Here is an 11,819-nt window from a genome sequence, read left to right as displayed (position 1 = left end):
GGTAGATCCCCAATATTTCCATCACACTACTTAGCCTAGATACTCATCGTCTATATGAGAAATTCAAACAAAAAATCCAAGCCACATAGTGCATAGTGGTTTAGTTATGTGCACAAGAAAATTTTACTTTAAAATAATTAAAAATATCAAAATAAAATAATTGAATAGGAATAAATGGTTAAGATGAAATGATAATTTTAAGACAAAATGATTATTTTATCTTAAACAAATGTCTTAAATACTCTCTTCATGTAGTAGTGACATTTGTGTTCCCATGGGGAAAGATGACACCTACACTAGAGGATGTATACTAGATCATGGGTATCCCTATAGATGGTGCCATCATAGAGGTTGAGGTGTTTGACCAAGAAGAATAGCTTTCATGCAAGTTGGAGGTAATCTATTGGCTCTCTCCACCCACAATAAATGATAGCTCTTCTCATTTTATAGCTTGCCTTGAAACCCTATGGTGACTAGGTCAAGACTTGAACAAGCCTCCAGTGGAACACCATCTCTATGGAATTTGTGAAGTTTGAGCTTATCTAAGATAAAGTCCAAGCCTGTTCTATGATGAATTCCGAGCCCATTTTGAGGGTGAAGTTCAAGCCTTGTTTGTGATAATATCTGAGCCCATTTAGAGTTGAAATCAAAGTCTATTATGTGGTGAAAACTGAGTTTTTTGGGACAGTAAAGAAGGCCTAAATTTGGACCTAGTGCAAATCTAAGTGAAGACTTTGATCAAGTTCATTTTGGGTTGTTGAAAGAGAATTTGTGTGCAAATTTTGGAGGGATGACTTGGTACTTGTTGGACACTTTTATATCTAAGATTAAGAGAGATAATAAAGTTATGCATGTATTGCATGTTATAGATTTGCATGCAATATCCTATTAAATGTTTCTACATGTTTTGACACCCATAAAATGTAGATTGATTATCATTCTCTTAGGATCAATATGTGGAATCTCCTTCTGAAGAACTCTCTCCCAGACATGAAGCTCCATCCATTGATCAATATGACACTTTGAGTGATGTGATTGATAGAATTGGGATCCTAAATATTTCTTTAGCCCCATCTCAATCAACTGAGCAGCCTCAGCCACCTTTGAAAGGCACTCCAAAATGGTCGACCAAGACACTTGAAAGTGCTCATCCTAATGAGTTAGGAAAGACAAGAACAAGAAGATCAACCAGAAAGAAAGGAGGTGATGTATACGATTCTCATTCACCTGTTGATATGGATGTTTCTTATGATTGTGAACTAAAATTATCTACATATTTTGAACCAACTTCCTTCAAAGACGTTGCTTCTAATGATGAATGGAAATAAACATTGCAAAAATAATATGATTCTTTAATAAAGAATGGCACCTAGAAGCTGGTTGATCCTCCATTGGGAAACAAACCAATAGACTACAAGTCGGTCTTTAAGAAAAAGTATAAAGTAGATGGTTCACTTGACAAGATTAAAGGTAGGCTCATGGAAAAATGTTTTGCATTGAAAGAAGGGGCCGATTATGAAGAAACTTTTTACCCCATAGAAAAATGGCCTATCATCTAGACACTTATTTCCTTAGTAGCTCATATTTGTTGCAAATTCCATAAAGTGAATGTAAAAGTTGATTTCTTGAATGAGAACACTTCAAATCCTCTTTTGATTGACAACACTTCTGCAATAGAGTTGTCCAATAACCCAAAGTTCTATGATTGAACAAAGCACATTAATACAAAATACCATCTGATTCGACATCATGGCAAGGCATCCTAGTGTGGGTGTTCAATTGGTTGTTTAAGGCTAAGGAAATTGGCAAACGCCATGGCTAAAGATTTGGAATGGAAAAGTGGCATTTTGGCACATTTATTTATGAAAATAATGGAAAATAGGAGAAAAAGAAGGTGAAAGGTCATAGGTTGCATGTGAGGAGGAAAATTGGAGGAAAATGATGGAAAATTAAGAAAATATAGGCCTCATTGATAAAAAGGCTTATGAGGATCAGTTGGAAAACTTGATTAGTTCAATTTTGGAGCTCTCTTCTATTCTCTCTCTCTCTCTCTTGGACACTTAGATTTTTATTGGAGCACTTTGGAATTGGAGCAAGAAAGGTAGAGAAGGCAAGAGGAAGCAAATATCAAGTAGGGAAAGGAAGGATCAAACAACTAAAGCAGGATTCATTGTAGGTATTGATTTTCATGTGTATTTTCCTTGCTATATTTGCCGTGGATGGTATTGCATGGGGCTATTTTCTATCATGGCATGGGTTTTTCTAGGTGTAACAGTGTTTTCAGCCTAGCTTTGCCATTTTCAGATAACCATGGTGTGATGGGTTTCTCATGTTTTGTCGAGATAGATTGTCAGATGGATTCAAATCTCAGTGGGGTGGATCTCTGAATGATAGAGCACATGTCCTAGTGTTCCCTGAACTAGATTGCAGATCACAGTAAAGCCATTGGCCTAGTGACCCCTAAGCCAGATTGTGGGTTGCGATAAAGCCAGGATTGTGTTGCCTAGGTGGGCCTAGGAATCCTTGCTGGTGAATGGTAGGATATATGGCATAGCCAAGATGTGGATTTCTCTCCGTTGGGCATAGTAATCAGGGATTTGGGATATGCAATAAAGCCTGGAGAGTGGGTATCAGTTTAGGGCCTAATGATCCAGGTTTGGATTGCATTAAATCCTAAGAGACTAGCATGAAGCAAAATTCCTCATGGTGTAGGTGGAGAAATCCAGTGGCATTCATGCTTGTTTGGCCTAGTGATTAGGTGGAGATCATGGTAAATCCTCTTATGATGTGTTCATTATGTTGGCTTAGTGATCCGTGATGGATTATGATAAATCCTGGTTTTTATTGATGAGGGTGAGGTGGTTTATCTTGTGTATGCCCTGGTTGGTTATTTTGGTTTGACTCTCACATTCATGCATGGAATATGGAACAGGGGTGAATTGCTGAAGAGAGATTTAGCCCAACCATTCTATGGTCAGGTGAAACATGGTAGTGCCATCTCCAGATGGTTTATTGCATTCATTAATTATGTCATAAGGCGTTTCCCTTTGAAATGAATTGCCCTAGCCATTGTCGTGTCCTATTGTTGACCGTGGATTTGTGGTGTTAGACGATTGAATGAAGTGTGATCGTTGATCCAACACTGATCCTGAATAGTTAATGAGGAAGCGGGACGGACGCACCGCCAGCGAGCCATTCGTTTCGCAGCAATGCGTGATATGTGTGGGCTCACGGATAAGCGCTGAAGGACCAGTTTGCATGTACAGCTCTTCAACTAAGCGCACACTCATTTGGAGGCCTGAACTTCACTTGTGGAGGACTGTTGGGCATTTGGTGCTACAAATCTTGTTGTGATCAGTGAAGATCAACTCTCTGTTCAGATCTGTTTACATTCTCGCTTGAAGTGTTCAAAGAAATCCAATGTAAATGGGATTTGATCTACCCCCGTGTATTCTTGTTACCAATTTTACAATTTTGAGAGCAGTGCTATGCATTTTTGGGTTTGAAACTTCGTTGAGAAGATGCAGATATCTACCTCTTTGAATATCTCCTAAGCTTTCTGCCACAACCTAACTGGCTTTCATGTAGAACTCATTTTCAAGATGGGGCATTCAGTTTTACTGCATATTTCGATTTTGAGTCTCTCACTTTTTAACAAAGTCGAGACTGCAAAGGGACGTTCTTTACTGTTGCCTACCTCTGTGCCAGTTTCTTTGCATTTTGCACTGTCATCGGCTTCCCTACTTGATGATCCCCTGGCAAAAAGAAATGCATCAACTAAGCCAAAAAATTCAACCGGTAAGCGCTTCAACGCCAGCCTTTTCATTAAATTTTTGAAGAGTATATTTATGCTAAAAAATACAGCCTGTGTAAGTTTTCTTCAGAAATTGAAATCTCTCAATTTGAATTGCTTGTTTGCATATTTCTACAAGTTCTAAGAAGTCATTGCGCTTTGTTCTTTTGACGATTGCAAAATGGGTTGTGTGTTCAAACACAGGTTCTACAATGCAGATAGACAAAGAATCTCATCACATCAACAAAGGACTGCTATTGGCAATTATCATACTGCCAATATTTGTTGGATGTATCATGATTTCTTCAGTTTGTACTTGGTTGTATATAAAGACTTACAACTCTGCTCCTTCTTCACCTCAACCTCATGCATTCAGGCGAAATTTTGATCCAGACGCCTCAGGTTGGTATCACCACTATGTCATATTTTATCCCTTTCACTGTGTGAAACCAAACCCTCTCTTGACGTGTACACTAACAGGGCAGCCACAAGAGAGTGGTGCTTCCTATGGAGATATTGTTTGATTGGATTTGGGGCTGAGATTCGATGACTTCCCCTATTGAATCTGTGTGGATATCTTTTGGATGTATGTATACATATTAATTATTATGCATTATTGCCAGTGCATTGGAATGGTTTCCATGACTATAGAAATTCTTCTCCTCTGTCAAACTATTATCTTTCGTGGGGGTTAACATAATAAACATCAGACTTGATTTCATGATCTAAATCATCTGATAAAATCAAAATTTTTGATTCTAACAAATTATAAAAAGCCATGGGTGCGGATGACCTCTGTTTACATGAGAGTTCGATTAGTTACATTACGACTATTTTGATCTAGGGTTAGCTCACTAAGTTGCCTGTAATTTGAATTTTCACAGATGCCTATAGGGGTATTCCACTCATGCCTCTCTTGAGTGGTTTTAACTCCCGTGTTTCTAAGAAAAATGGATGTGCAACTGCAATTGAATATTCTAAGTTGCTAACAACTACAAATAACTTCAGCAGCAATAACATACTTGGAGAGGGTGGATTTGGGTGTGTATACAAGGCAATGTTTGATGATGATTCCTTTGCTGCTGTGAAGAAGCTAGATGAGGGTAGTAGACAGGCTGAGCATGAATTTCAGGTAGGTAATAAAAACGTTACAGGTATTATTTTGGAAGCTGGCTGCTTCTTCAAACTTAAGAAGATATTAGTGAAGGCATTTTCTGGGGGGGTGCCCTAAAGTTTCCCTTTTTAGTGTGTTTTATTTTGTGGATTTGGTGATGCACTGCTTTTAACATATTGCATTGTGCTTTTTCATTCTCCCTATAATTTTAGAACTTAGAAGAAGCTTTGCTGATTTCATCTGTTGGTATTGTCATTGGTTGTAGAATGAAGTGGAGCTAATGAGCAAAATCCGACTTCCAAACCTTGTTTCTTTGCTTGGGTTTTGTACTGATGAACATACATAGTTTTTAGTATACGATCCGATGCAGAATGGCTCTTTGGAAGACCAATTACATGGTAGCTTTCTCCAACCACTAGGCATGTTCAATATTGCCTATGTTTTGAAGCCTTTTATTTGTTCAAAGAAACTTGATACTACCATTCGTCATGGATAAACTATAGGCCATGAGTAAGCAGCCTTTCACAGCTATGCTTTATTAAGAAATTGTGCTAGATTGCTTGTCAGGACCATCTCACGGATCTGCACTTACATGGTTTTTGTGGATGAAGATAGCCCCTGATTCAGAAAGGTAGTTCTAACACAGATAATTTGATTCCCTACTATTAGATTTTACCAATTGAAATCACTTTTTTACTTGGTCCTCTATCAACCTGGGAGCTCAAGCTTACCATGGTTTTCTTTCTTTTACAGGGTCTAGAACACTTGCATGAGCACTGCAACCCTGCAGTGATTCACTGAGATTTCAAATCATCAAATATTCTTCTTGATGCAAGCTTCAACGCCAAGGTGAGGGCAAGGTTTTCCAATCTCCCACTTACACTGACTGTAGTGTTAAAAATAGTAATACCATTAAATCTGCCTGGAAATGAATGTTTCTTATGTAATATTTATCGGTTAATTTGGGAAGATTCTTGTAAAGCATTAAGAAAGTTTCCTAGAATGTAATTGACAAAAGCCTTTGTAAATGTATGGCATGTGCATTGCATTCAATGGGAGATTCTGTGAGATGGGAATTCCATTGCTTTCCTACTGAATTTTTTTTTACTTTATGAACTGTTTTAAGCATCAATTATTTTTTTGTCAAAATATTTTCATGTAGGACTTTAGTTTTTCTTTTCTATCAATTTCATGACATGTGCAACTGTTTGTATTAATTTATTATTGCTTATCATGAATTATACTTTGAGAAATTTCTAAATAGATTTATTTGTCCATCTTGGTTTATGTTCTTTAAAACACTTGGTCCGAAGTGAAACATTTCCTAAGTAGATGGTATTGTAGTCACCGCTCTCTAACCACTGGCTATGGATGCAGCTTTCAGATTTTTGTCTTGCAGTAACAAGTGCAGGATGTGCTGGTAACACAAATATTGATCTAGTAGGCACATTGGGATATGTAGCTTCAGAATACATGCTTGATGGTAAGTCTCTAATAAAGAAATTAGATCCAATTTTGAATTTCTCTCATTGTTCGCATATATATAGTGATATATAGTGTAGTAGAGATTAAAATATTAGTCCACCTACAATGATGTATTACCTGGAGTGTTGAAAGTATCTACGGGCCACAGTACAACAAATTACAATGCATGATCATTATAGATACACAATAGATTTGAGTTTTATTTTAGAGAACAAACATGTGTCTAGTAAAATGTTGAATGATATTTGTGGTTGAGTTTGAAACCAATCATAAAGAATCAAAATTTTCCAGTTGTCTTTATTTTGTATAAACATACCACAATAGATACATACCTGTAGCAGGGTCAAATTGGATGCCTTTCAATAAAACCAAAGTCATTGCTGCTTTAAATTTTGGTTCAGATACAAGTTAAAATCAATGTCTATCTCTTTTTAGTCTTGCAAGAGGTTACATATAAAAATATGCATTTACCTTGGACACATGACATGAAAATGAACCTTTGGTCATGTTTTGTCTACTATAAATTTATCTTGCATCTTAAAATTTGGAGCGTTCGTGTGAGGATTCATTATGAAAATTTCTCTCGTGTGCAACATGATGTGTGTTTGGTATCCTGCAAGTCTTCTAATTCATAGGACACATGCCTAGGGGGTCATGTGTTATGAATACCACATGTTGGACATGGATTCTTAAGGATGAGTTTGGCACATGTCCAGTTGATGTTTGGTATCTTACAAGTCTTCTAAGTTAGATGACACACACCTAGGGGGTCACGTGTCACAATTTCCACATGTCAGACATGGATTCGTGAGGACGAGTTCAGGGCATGTGCCAAACTCATGTTCGACATGTGCTCTAAATGTGTCCCAAGTTTAGGACACAGATATCTACCTCTTTGAATATCTCCTGAGCTTTCTGCCACAGCCTGACTGACTTTCAAGTAGAACTCATTTTCAAGATGGGGCATTCAGTTTTACTACATATTTTGATTCTGAGTCTCTCTCTTTTTAACAAAGTCGAGACTGCAAAGGGACGTTCTTTACTGGTGCCTACCTCTGCGCCAGTTTCTTTGCATTTCGCACTGTCATCGGCTTCCCTACTTGATGATCCCCTGGCAAAAAGAAATGCATCAACTAAACCAGAAAATTCAACCAGTAAGGGCTTCAACGCCAACCTTTTCATTAAATTTTTGAAGAGTATATTTATGCTAAAAAATACAGCCTGTGTAAGATTTCTTCAGAAATTGAAATCTCTCAATTTGAATTGCTTGTTTGCATCTTTCTACAAGTTCTGAGAAGTCATTGCGCTTTGTTCTTTTGACGATTGCAAAATGGGTTGTGTGTTCAGACACAGGTTCTCCAATCTAGATAGACAAAGAATCTCATCACATCAACAAAGGACTGTTATTGGCAATTATCATACTGCCAATATTTGTTGGATGTATCATGATTTCTTTAGTTTGTACTTGGTTGTATAGAAAGACTTACAACTTTGCTCCTTCTTCACCTCAACCTCATGCATTCAAGCGAAATTTAGATCCAGATGCCTCAGGTTGGTATCACCAATATGCCATATTTTATCCCTTTCACTCTGTGAAACAAAACCCTCTCTTGATGTGTACACCAACAGGGCAGCCACGAGAGAGTGGTGCTTCCTATGGAGATATTGTTTGATTGGATTCGGGACTGAGATTCGATGAATTCCCCTGTTGAATATGTGTGGATATCTTTTGGATGTATGTATACATATTAACTATTATGCATTACTGCTAGTGCATTGGAATGGTTTCCATGAGTCTAGAAATTCTTCTCCTCTGTCAAACTATTATTTTTCGTGGGGGTTAACATAATAAACATCAGACTTGATTTCATGATCTGCATCATCTGATACAATCAAAATTTTGGATTCTAACAAATTATAAAAAGCCATGGGTATGGATGACCTCTGTTTACATGAGAGTTCGATTAGTTACATTACGACTATTTTGATCTAGGGTTAGCTCACTAAGTTGCCTGTAATTTGAATTTTCACAGATGCCTATAGGGGTATTCCACTCATGCCTCTCCTGAGTCGTTTGAACTCCCGTGTTTCTAAGAAAAATGGATGTGCAACTGCAATTGAATATTCTAAGCTACTAACAGCTACAAATAACTTCAGCAGCAATAACATACTTGGAGAGGGTGGATTTGGGTGTGTATACAAGGCAATGTTTGATGATGATTCCTTTGCTGCTGTGAAGAAGCTAGATGAGGGTAGTAGACAGGCTGAGCATGAATTTCAGGTAGGTAATAAAAACGTTACAGGTATTATTTTGGAAGCTGGCTGCTTCTTCAAACTTAAGAAGATATTAGTGAAGGCATTTTCTGGGGGGGTGCCCTAAAGTTGCCCTTTTGAGTGTCTTTTCTTTTGTGGATTTGGTGATGCACTGCATTTAACATATTGCATTGTGCTTTTTTATTCTCCCTATAATTTTAGAACTTAGAAGAAGCTTTGCTGATTTCATCTGTTGGTATTGTCATTGGTTGCAGAATGAAGTGGAGCTAATGAGCAAAATCTGACATCCAAACCTTGTTTCTTTGCTTGGGTTCTGTACTCATGAACATACACGGTTTTTAGTATACGATCTGATGCATAATGGCTCTTTGGAAGACCAATTACATGGTAGCTTTCTCCAACCACTAGGCAAGTTCAATATTGCCTCTGTTTTGAAGCCTTTTATTTGTTCAAAGAAACTTGATACTACCATTCGTCATGGATAAACTAGTAGGCCATGAGTAAGCAGCCTTTCACAACTATGCTTTGTTAAGAAACTGTGCTGGATTGCTTGTCAGGACCATCTCACGGATCTGCACTTACATGGTTTTTGCAGATGAAGATAGCCCTTGATTCAGCAAGGTAGTTTTAACACAGATAATTTGATTCCCTACTACTAGATTTTACCAATTGAAATCATTTTTTCACTTGGTCCTCTATCAACCTGGGAGCTCAAGCTTACCATGGTTTTCTTTCTTTTACAGGGTCTAGAACACTTGCATGAGCACTAAAACCCTGCAGTGACTCACCGAGATTTCAAATCATCAAATATTCTTCTTGATACAAGCTTCAACGCCAAGGTGAGGGCAAGGTTTTCCAATATCCCACTTACACTAACTGTAGTGTTAAAAATAGTAATACCATTAAATCTGCCTGGAAATGAATGTTTCTTATGTAATATTTATCGGTTAATTTGGGAAGGTTCTTGTAACGCATTAAGAAAGTTTCCTAGAATGTAATTGACAAAAGCCTTTGTAAATGTATGGCATGTGCATTGCATTCAATGGGAGATTCTGTGAGATGGGAATTCCATTGCTTTCCTACTGAATTTTTTTTTACTTTATGAACTGTTTTAAGCATCAGTTATGTTTTTGTCAAAATATTTTGATGTAGGACTTCAGTTTTTCCTTTCTATCAATTTCGTGACATGTGCAGCTGTTTGTATTAATTTATTATTGCTTATCATGAATTATACTTTGAGAAATTTCTAAATAGATTATTTTTCCATCTTGATTTATGTTCTTTAAAACACTTGGTCCAAAGTGAAACATTTCCTAAGTACATGGTATTGTAGTCACCGCTCTCTAACCACTGGCTATGGATGCAGCTTTCAGATTTTGGTCTTGCAGTAACAAGTGCAGGATGTGCTGGTAACACAAATACTGATCTAGTAGGGACATTGGGATATGTAGCTTCAGAATACATGCTTGATGGTAAGTGTGTAATAAAGAAATTAGATCCAATTTTGAATTTCTATCATTGTTTGCATATATATAGTGATATATAGTGTAGTAGAGATTAAAATATTAGTCCACCTACAATGATGTATTACCTGGAGTGTTGAAAGTATCTACGGGCCACAGTACAACAAATTACAATGCATGATCATTATAGATACACAATAAATTTGAGTTTTATTTTAGAGAACAAACATGTGTCTAGTAAAATGCTGAATGATATTTGTGGTTGAGTTTGAAACCAATCATAAAGAATCAAAATTTTCCAGTTGTCTTTATTTTGTATAAACATACCACAATAGATACATACCTGTAGCAGGGTCAAATTGGATGCCTTCAATAAAACCAAAGTCATTGCTGCTTTAAATTTTGGTTCAGATACAAGTTAAAATCAATGTCTATCTCTTTTTAGTCTTGCAAGAGGTTACATATAAAAATATGCATTTACCTTGGACACATGACATGAAAATGAACCTTTTGTCATGTTTTGTCTACTATAAAGTTATCTTGCATCTTAAAAGTTGGAGCGTTCGTGTGAGGATTCATTATGAAAATTTCTCTCGTGTGCAAAATGATGTGTGTTTGGTATCCTACAAGTCTTCTAATTCATAGGACACATGCCTAGGGGGTCATGTGTTATGAATCCCACATGTTGGACATGGATTTGTAAGGACGAGTTTGGCACATGTCCGGTTCATGTTTGGTATCTTACAAGTCTTCTAAGTTAGATGACACACACCTAGGGTGTCACGTGTCACAATTTCCACATGTCAGACATGGATTCATGAGTATGCATTCAGGGCATGTGCCATACTCATGTTCGACATGTGCTCTAAATGTGTCCCACGTTTAGGACACATGTTTGTCAAAAGTGCCCCGTGGGTTTGAAAAAGGTGACTTGTCTGTCCTTTTTCCTCATTTCATTTAGTAGGTTGAAGTTTGTAGGCATTTTGGAGTGCATTTGAGGGTTATAGTGTAGCTTTGAAAGGATTCCAAGTGCAAGACAATGGTGTATGGTGTATGTGCACATCAACCTCTGTCTTATTTCTAAATAGAGGGAAGAGTGGTTGAAGGGAAAGACAAAGATGTGGGATGCATTTCCTAATGATATGGGGTTTGGATAGTAGTGTTGAGTTGGCATTAGAAAACTTGGATCTTAATGAACCAGTGCTAGAGCCATTCAATTTTGCTGATGGTGATCCAGTTGAGGGTTCATTCTCCACACCAACATATGCATTGATTGGATTGGATATAGATGAGGAAGAGAAGGGGGAGGATGGAGGAGAGAGTCATGGAAGTGATGCTGATTTTGATGATTCTAACATGGAGAAGGACTATTGACAATCACAAGCTATGAGATTCTTCCATTTACGGTTCTAGTATCTACCCTATTTTGTATTTTTCATTGGCATTCCCACTTGTAGTAATAGTGACTCATTATTTATGTAATACATTTCGATTTTAATGACTTAATGAGAAACTATAGTTTATGGTTCTAATTTCTTGTGTTTGTCACTTGAACGTCATTGACTTAGGACAAGTAAGTACTAAGTAGTATTTAGTTGCATGATCGAATTTGTATCATGTAAATGTTCTAGTTTCTAAATTCTAACAAAATTTGAATCTTTATGTCTATAATTTCTATTTGTGTAATGTG

General features: G+C 37.0%; 2 pseudogenes; both read left to right on the top strand.

Moving 5' to 3' along the window:
• The first annotated feature begins 3,602 nt into the window (after positions 1–3,602).
• LOC149192528 (putative receptor-like protein kinase At1g80640) lies at positions 3,603–6,864 on the top strand (annotated as a pseudogene).
• A 486-nt stretch (positions 6,865–7,350) lies between these two features.
• On the top strand, positions 7,351–11,503 carry LOC149192527 (putative receptor-like protein kinase At1g80640; annotated as a pseudogene).
• The last annotated feature ends 316 nt before the right edge of the window (positions 11,504–11,819 follow it).

This window comes from Pinus tabuliformis, chromosome 2_2 (assembly GCF_031772625.1).
Source record: "Pinus tabuliformis cultivar Carrire ecotype Pingquan chromosome 2_2, CPIR1, whole genome shotgun sequence".
Lineage (NCBI taxonomy): Eukaryota > Viridiplantae > Streptophyta > Pinopsida > Pinales > Pinaceae > Pinus > Pinus tabuliformis.
Note: the sequence above shows the minus strand (reverse complement) of the source record. Positions and strands in the feature narration are given on the sequence as shown.